This window comes from Pinus tabuliformis, chromosome 7 (assembly GCF_031772625.1).
Source record: "Pinus tabuliformis cultivar Carrire ecotype Pingquan chromosome 7, CPIR1, whole genome shotgun sequence".
NCBI lineage: Eukaryota > Viridiplantae > Streptophyta > Pinopsida > Pinales > Pinaceae > Pinus > Pinus tabuliformis.
Window position 1 is genome coordinate 519805823 of NC_142293.1, and position 8136 is coordinate 519813958.

Genomic DNA, 8136 nt, shown 5'->3' on the forward strand with positions numbered 1-8136 from the left:
GCACTGATGTAAGTAAGTAAATATGTCAACATTTCTCAAATGTTGGAAAATATATATATAAAAAGAAAATTAAAAAATTAAATGTGGGCTTGATGTTGTAGTGTCCGTAAATGAGTGTAAACATTTAAATTTTGCCCCAATTAATAATAAAAAGTTAAAAATAATAAAATTCAATTTGCTATATTGTAATTTTGTTGTTATTAATATCAATATAGATCCATCTTAAGAACATGAGCCTAAAGAGATCAAATTTCTTCAAGTGCAAACTTCTTTAGAGTGCAAATACAATGTGTCATTTTTAATTGTTTAAATTGTATTTTTGAACGTTATATAAAGTTTATAGAGGACCAAATTGTAAAATATTGAGACCACTTCAAACATTTTAACACCATAACATATTCATTTAATTTTATTTTATTTTTATTATAAGCTACTTTATATGCATAGCATATTCATTTTTTATAGTCGACATTATTTTTCTATTTAGAGTGTATTTTATTTTTATTATAAGAGGGACATGTGTCAACTCTTCGTTGAGCATGAACATACTTACACATCCCCTCATATGGGGTTGTCGAATGAGCCTCTAGGCTCAAAAATTACGAATAATATTTTGGATTATAAAAAAAATTTATAATATACATATCACTTTAACATATATAATACATAAATAGTAACTATAAATTAAGATCCCATGGGCCAATACCATGACTTATCAATACCACATATCCAAAAACCATAGCTGATTTCACAACCAAAATAATTTATTTTAATTTTATTTTATAACATTTTTTAAGTAACCAAAAAATAAACAATTAATTTTTTTTCATTATTGATTTATTGATTTATTTAGTCAATTAATTATTATTATTATTATTTAATTTGATCATTTATTATTTTTAAGTTTTTAGAATTTTTTCGATTATTTAGGTTGGCCCTAAATATTATTTTTATTTTAGTGTTTTGATTATTTAGGTTTGACCCAAATATTTGTATTTAAGTTTGACCATTTATTATTTTTATTTATTTTTAAGTTTTTAGAATTAATTGTTATCCATATTATTTTTATTATATTATATTGTTATATTGATTTTATTAATTGTATTATTGTTTTGATTATTTAGGTTTGACCTAAAAATTATTTTTATTTTTATTCTTAGGTATTCATTTCATTAAAATTTTCCTTTTGATTAATTATTTTCCTTAATTAAATATTAACAATTATATTCTAACAATTATTTATTTCTATTAAAATATTATTTATTTGGTCAAATTTAACCATTTTCTTTATATGAAAATATTATTTATTTAGTCAAATCTAACCGTAATATTGTAACGGCTATTTTTTTTTCATCTATTTACAATAAACTTGTCCACGGATGTCCACGGATCTTGGATAGACAAAACTGCTTGTCCACGGGTCTTGATAGACAAAACTCCGATGACGTGATTTTTACCAAAAGTTTTCTTACTTTTCACATACACAATTAATACTTTCGATAAACTTGTCCACGTGTCTTGGATAGACGGTGATTGGGTGCTCTCTTAAGCCACTCCTTGATGTGAAGTCACCATTCAATATGATGAAGAATTAAACCTATAATATCCCAAGATTCTTACTATAAATATTCACCACCATTTTACCATGGATATTATTAACTTGTTAATAAGCTTTCTTACAACATTACGTCCAATATGGTGGCTTATCAATACCACATACTTTTTTTTTCTTTTGGACTTTTTTCCAACCCCCAGAAGCTATTGCCATTCCCCCTCCATTAGTATTTGAGGGCACTTCTCAGGTGGATGTATTCATTTTGTTCTGGGTGCTCCATGACTATTGTACGCGTCTTTCTGCTGTTTTCGTGGAGCCTGGATCACTACTAACTTAATACCTTTTTCTACTTGTTTTTCAAGATCTTCCTTCTTCTTTTCACCCTCTTTTAAAAGTTATAATTACTTTAGTGATATACCTAAAATATCAATCCTCTCTACTTCTAAAAATATTTTGTAGGTATTTCATAGAGATTACATAAAAGTTTTAATAAAATTAAAAACGAGAATACTTTTGTATATAGAAATGTGAAATTTATATAATACTATCCTAAATCCATCTTGCCTTTTTCTACTTGTCTTTCAAGATCTTTCTTCTTCTTTTCACCCTCTTTTAAAGGTTATAATTACTTTAGAGATATACCTAAACTCTCAATCCTGTCTACCTCTAAAAATATTTTGTGGGTATTCCATAGAGATTAAATAAATTTTTTAATAAAATTAAAAATGAGAATACTTTTGTATATAGAAATGTGAAATTTATATAATACTATCGTAGATCCATCTTGCCTTTTTCTACTTGTCTTTCAAGATCTTTCTTCTTTTCACCCTCATTTGAAGTTTATAATTACTTTAGAGATATACCTAAACTCTCAATCCTCTCTACCTCTAAAAATATTTTGTGGGTATTCCATAGAGATTAAATAAAAGTTTTAATAAAATGAGAATACTTTTGTATATAGAAATGTGAAATTTATATAATACTATCCTAGATCCATCTTGCCTTTTTCTACTTGTCTTTCAAGGTCTTTCTTCTTTTCGCCCTCTTTTAAATGTTATAATTACTTTAGAGATATAACTAAACTCTCAATCCTCTCTACCTCTAAAAATATTTTGTGGGTATTACTTAGGGATTAAATAAAAGTTTTAATAAAATTAAAAATGAGAATACTTTTGTATATAGAAATGTAAAATTTATATAATACTATCCTAGATCCATCTTAACTTTGGATCTACCAAATATCTAGAGGGAACAAATCTACTTTTACTTTCCCTCCTTTCACTTTAAAAGATGTTTGCATTTAAGAGATTTTGGTAGGTCAAGAGTTAAAATGGATCTAGGTTGGTTTTAGCAATGCTTATTTTCATCTTTCCTCTAGTGAAGAGAATATATAATTTTGATTTTCTAAATTAGGGTTGATCACGTGCTTCTAATATTTTAGTTTCATTTTCCCCTTTAACTCTTTATAATTCCATAATTTTCACTAAAATTGTAATAGAATAACATTTTTATGATTATTTTTCTTTTCCAACACAATCTCTTTTTTATCTTCTATTTAAAAAAATAATAATCAAAATTATTGAAAAATTTATTTAAAACCTTTTATATTAATATTTAAAATAATATTGTAAATTTTTTTCATTGAATAAAATAAAATGAAGTATAGAGGTTCTTTCTAAAGGTCTTGACATCCATATTAAGCACGTGGTTACAAAGTTATGCAATGATATAGTGGTGTAAACGTTGTCATGAATGATGATAAGTCTTTATAGTTGATGTTGCCGTCATTTCTCTTCCTCTTGGTGTGCTAAAAGAAAAGTTGGTAAAATTTGAGCCACGATTGCCAACGTGAAAAGAAGTAGGAATTGCAGATTTAGGGGTTGGAAATGAGAACAAGATTGCTTTATTCTTAAATGAAGAACAAATTTTTTAAAGTTTAAATAGACATTTAACTTTTTAGATAAGGATGTCGATGGGTGTTTATAAGGGTGTATCATAAACAGGGAATTGGGGATTGTGTGTTTTCTTTACGATAAAATTTCACAAAAGTCGATCTTCTTGCCAAACAGTCTCTACACAATCCTTATAAGATCTTAGGTGAATGAATAGAAATCTATACAAGGAAAGAAATTATCGGTTCAAGTCAAAGTTGTCACTGCATCACTTGGATTTTTTCCTAATTTTGAAGATTTTTACATGAGGTGGGAGTTTGTGGCCAAGTTCCTTGATGAATGCATCACTTAGTATGGACCATCTAAATGAGAGGCCACACATTCTTGTATGCATTAATGGAACCAGAGTTGCCTCCTAGACTGGGAATTCAGTTCTTCTCTGAGGTAAAGCATGTACTTAGAAGTGGGGATTTATTGGTACAAAAAAGGGAGGAAGCTGAAATTGAATTCCTAAAGAAGAACAATTTTGCAAATGAAGGTTAAAGAGGAATGCAAGATGTAGACTGTGTAAGAGAGGCATCAAGATCTCAAATAATTGGTCCAATGGTTAGGTGGGGAGGTTTGGCCCCCACAGGTCTTGTGGTACTATGTATGCCTGTGAGTTGCTCCAGGCACGATTTCTTCAGTTGAAAAAAAATCAAGATCTCAGATAATTGAGAATCATGGCAATCTTGATCATGCACACAAAAATGAAATATTTAATAACGATAGTGTCTAGTATCCACCATGGAATACCAAAGAAACATTTGAAAGACAAATGCATATGAAACCATAGGTCTATTAGCATCAGTTGAAAATAATTGCTCAAAATTAGAAATTTGTAGAAATGAAGGCCCTAATGCAAAAAATGATCATATTGATAATTCATTTACAACAACAGAAAGGAAATCTTGTGTCTGATTGACAATGCATCAAAGAAAATACATGACCACTGTCTATCTTAAGCACGAGACGACACAACAACACAAATAATGTCTCATAGAATGATAGGAACTAGCTCAGAACCACATCAAAATTATATGGACTGTACTAAAAAGGATATTTCATATCATTTAATCAATGTTTCTTACAAATTTCAAACTACATGGGATTTGACTAGCAATGAAAGAGTGACAAATCTAGTCCGAAAGTTGTTTGCATCTTGTGAAATGGATTTATGTTCACTATTTTAGGACACATGAGTATGTAACGGCCAAAATAACACAGAGGCAAAGGATATCATTTACAACGATTTCTATGTGGGAGGCCATTTGATGAATGTTGCTAAAGGTTCTGAAGCGAAGAAAATGCATCTACTTCATTTGAAGCTACTTACACATTTTGTATTTTCTGAAATTACAAATGTAATGGCACCAGTGGAGGTCCTCATAGAAGTATTTCTCGAGTTTTGTACTCTTAAATATGTGAAAATTGTTGAAAGAACTTTGCGAGTGTTGAATTGTACATTATGTTATGATTCTAGTGTCAAGAAAGGATCCACTAAAAGGACATATTTTGATGGGGGCCATGATTATGACATCTCAACTCATCATACATGCAAAACAATTATGATCAATTCTAATCAAAGAATATGAATAAGCAAACAATTGTTGAAGAGCTTAATGTAGTCAATGTTGTTTCTCTAGATAAGTTTTCCTCAAGAGTATTCTACAAATGAAATGCATGCAATGGGGATTAGAAAATAATTGAGAATATTGGGTTGGACAAAAATGTGTCCCTAGTTAATCAAGAAAACTGCAAGAAACAAATATTTACAAAGATCTAGGACAAATTCAATAGATTCAGATTTCCAAGTAGAATATAAATAGTCAAAGAATCAATTTCCATATTTGATGGAAATTTCTTTTCTAGCAGTTTCAACTTTTCTGTGACAAATCATATATTGTTTTTAATTTTTAATTTAGTAATAGGTTTTGTTCCCTAATTGTTCTATATATTCTTCCATTTCAATGTAAAAATGGTTAGCTTTTGGTGTAAAAAACATAGGCTTCTATTTTGTTGAAGCCTGAAATTTTTGAGTCATAAATCAAAGGATTTTGGTTTTAATTTATGACAAACTTTGTTCACCATGTAAGTGATTTATTGTGTTTGATATATTTTCTTTCATACAATTTGAGGTTTTGTGGATCCTAGGGAGAGGCTAGGCTGGGTATCAACATCCTTTTGTTCCCCTGACAAAGCTATATTCTTTACTAAGAAAGTTAAATAAACTATCTGTTTATGTTAGTTCCTCTGCATCTGACAATTGCTGCCTTTTGTATAATTGTAATCTGTGCTATTGTTGAGTTGTTGAAAGTCACTCTTCATGCTTTATATTATTATTAGCTAATGTAACATCTCCTAGTAAACCTCGTGGAAAATTACATAAAGTTATATTTTTTTTACGGAACTACCAACATGTAATGATTTGAAATCACTATTCCATATTCTTTAACTAACCATTGAATGGCATCATCATCATCACATAGAGTAAACTTTAGGAATGGAATAGTAAATCACATAATATAATAATCGTTGTTGCTGTGTAACAACCTGATGTAACCTTGCATTATTTTCATGATTCTTTTACCCGGGTTAATTAACCACATACTTTATAATGTAATCGTCATGTCATGTAAGGAATCAACATTATCAAACTAGCACAATAAGCAATCACATCATCGAACACTGATATACCCTGGAAACCCCATAAGGTGAAAACAAATAAACATTTGACTTGTATTGAACGTTTGTGAGGGTGTTCACCCCTCACTTAATGGCTTGTAAGGGAGCCCATCCCTTAACCATTGTCATAAAATCTTTCAAATAAATATCATTTAAATAAAACATATCTAGCTAGAAGATACTAGAATCATCATGATATCATTTACCCACAAATCCTCAACCTCTATGTCTTTGTCGCCTGAATGTTCCCATCAATGGATCATCTTGTATTTGACATTCCTCAACCTGCATGGATCAACAAATATTTACCTGACACAATGTTAGACATGAACTATCCTTTGCATAAGTCACCATCCTTTCTTTCCATTGTTGTTGTCAACACACTTTGATATCACGATTAGATAAAATATTAATCAATCAATATTCAATCTTTATTAGTGACACATCAACATCTATTCATGTGCATAAATAAAACATAATCAAAATGTCATGAAATTCCTTCCTTAACATCATTGCACACACATTAGTAACAAGCATATAACTATCAAGCATGTTTATAGATAAGTTAACTATTACTCCCCTCGCATAAGCACACACTTTTTTCCAAAGGGAAATCCACTACAACTAACCAAATTTCTTTCAAGGAAATCTGGCACATTAGCTACGCTTTTTCACACAAATACATAGACTTTTACAATACTTGTTATTCTTGCATGCAGATACATAATCTTTTTCCAAAAGTGAGTTAACATAAACTTGCATGCAAATGTTTCATCTTTCCAACAAAACGCTAACATAATCTTGCATGCAAATGTTTCATCTTTCCAACAAAAAGCTAACATAATCTTGCATGCAATTTCATATTATTTCTAAAGGAAAGCTAACATACTAGATATTGTTCTTGTGCATGCAAATGCATAACTATCTTTTAAGAGATCTAGCTGAACAAATTTTTTTATTCTTATGCATGTGAAAGCATGTTTTTTTCCAAAAACATATTTTCCACAAGAGAGCTATTCACAATGGCTATTATACATTAAAATGCAAACCCTATTTAAAACAATGGTACATGATAGTTATAATTTCTTGCATGCAATTAATTGTTCTCTCCAACAAAAAATAACATGATAGCTTGTTCTTCTTGCATGTGAAGCATATATTTCCTTCCAAAGGAAGCTAACTAAATCTTTCATGGAAAAACACATTTCCTTTCCAAGGGATCAAATGCATAACATCCATTCTTTCATGGATGCAAACTGACATTTTACTCTTACCAAAATATCTAACCCAATCACTATACATAATCTTCTCAAAGAAAGCTAATACCATAGCTAATCCCCTTATGTGTGCAAATGCATATTTTTTTTCCCAAAAGAAGACTAACACCATAAATATTATGCAATTGCACCTTTCTTTCCTCTAGAAATCTAATACCAAAGCTATTCTTTTCCATGCATGAAAATGCGTATGTTTCTCTAAAGAATCTTCCAAAGGAAGCTTAACTCAATAAATGATGTGATTACAAGTTCCCCTCTCTAAGAATCTAAAACTATAATACATGCAAGGACATGTTTTCTCTTCTCTCTTTTTTTTAAAGTGTTCTAACACATATATATATATATATATATATATATATATATATATATATATATAGCCCCAAGGGTTAGATTAGTTCGTCGAGTTCCTGTTGCTAAGTATTTCGCCAGTTGGGAGGTCACGAGGTCAAATCTCCTCGACACCCTTAGGGTTAGGCCTTGCTTGTTTCACAGACAAGTAGGTCCCTTCAAGTTGATCTTCCTGGATTTTTTCCGTGGATGTAGCAGCCACCCAGTGTTCGTGAACCACCCTTGAAATATATATATTTTACAAGGAATCTAACACACTAATTATTCTTTTTCCAAAAGATAGCTAACTCGCTCGCTATTATGCATGCATTACAAAATATTTTCTATCATTTCACACATC